Source organism: Orycteropus afer, unplaced genomic scaffold (assembly GCF_000298275.1).
Source record: "Orycteropus afer afer isolate SDZICR_OR568_19922 unplaced genomic scaffold, OryAfe1.0 scaffold00624, whole genome shotgun sequence".
In the NCBI taxonomy this organism is placed as follows: Eukaryota; Metazoa; Chordata; class Mammalia; order Tubulidentata; family Orycteropodidae; genus Orycteropus; species Orycteropus afer.
Window position 1 is genome coordinate 1,193,929 of NW_006922211.1, and position 1,256 is coordinate 1,195,184.

Here is a 1,256-nt window from a genome sequence, read left to right on the forward strand (position 1 = left end):
AACAAGACTAAGTTCTGATTTCTCAGCAGAAACCATGCAGGCAAGAAGGCAATGGGATGACATATAGAAACTTTGAAAGAAAATTATTGGTAACTAAGAGTTATATATCTGGCAAAATGGTTCCTCAAGTACAATGGTGAAATTAGGACATTTCCCAATGAACAGAAATTAAGGAACTTTTTAAAAACCAGACCAACTTACAAGAGATGTTAAAGGGAGCCCTTCGGACAAAGAACCAACAACATCAGACAACAACTTGAGATTAAGACACATGACAAAATCACACACAAACCAATCCAGAAAAAGAATCCTCAAAAATAAACTTGCAAGACTACAAATAGAGAATCAGAGGCATCAATTTATAAACAATGAAAATTATGCAGTAAAAATAGAGGATAAAAGTATAAATAAAAAACTTCAAAATGGAGGGGAAGTCATGTTGATATCAAGATAAAACACACTGTTGTTGTTATTTTTAAATTTTTATTGTGATGTGGGTGAAAGTTTACAGAGCAAATTCACTTTCCATACAGCAGCTCACATACACTTCGTCTCATGACAAAAAAATGTAGAATGCTTCACAAATTTGCATGTCATCCTTGTGTAGGGGCCATGCTCTGTATCATTCCAATTTTCATATATGTGCTGCCAAAGTGAGTATAGAACAGAATATTTTAAACTTAGGAGGATAAAAATAAAGGATAGAAACAAAAACATATTAATTATACTGAATGTAAATAGATTAAATGCACCCATGAAGGCAAAAAGAGTGGCAGAATGGAAAACAAAACAGGACCCATTGATATGCTGCCTACAAGAAACTCAAGATAAAAATAACTAAAAATCAGAAAGTGGGAAAAAAATGGCAACCAAAAAACGGCAAGTGTGAAAATATTCACTTCTTATAAAATCAACTTCAGGGCAAATACCAGCATAAAGGACAAAGTAAGGTCACTGTATAATGATGAAATGGTCAATCCAGCAAGAGAACACAATGAAAGTAAATATCTAAACACTCAATGAAAGAGCACCTGAATACATAAAGCAAACATTAATAAAACTGAAAAGATAAATAGAGAACTCCACAGTAATAGTGGGAGACTTTAACAAACCACTTTCTATGAAGGACAGAAAGATTAGAAAGAAACTTAACAAAGATAAATAAGAACTAAGCAACACAGAGTTCCACCAAGGTGGCAGAATAGGCAGACAAGCTACACAGACCCTCTGTAACAAAGCAATAATAAAACAACTGA

General features: G+C 33.4%; 1 non-coding gene across 1 annotated transcript; it reads right to left on the reverse strand.

Moving 5' to 3' along the window:
* Window positions 1-562: 562 nt before the first annotated feature.
* On the reverse strand, window positions 563-666 carry LOC122151630. The gene has a single exon (XR_006164237.1). It is a non-coding gene; the product is annotated as a U6 spliceosomal RNA (small nuclear RNA).
* Window positions 667-1,256: the final 590 nt, after the last annotated feature.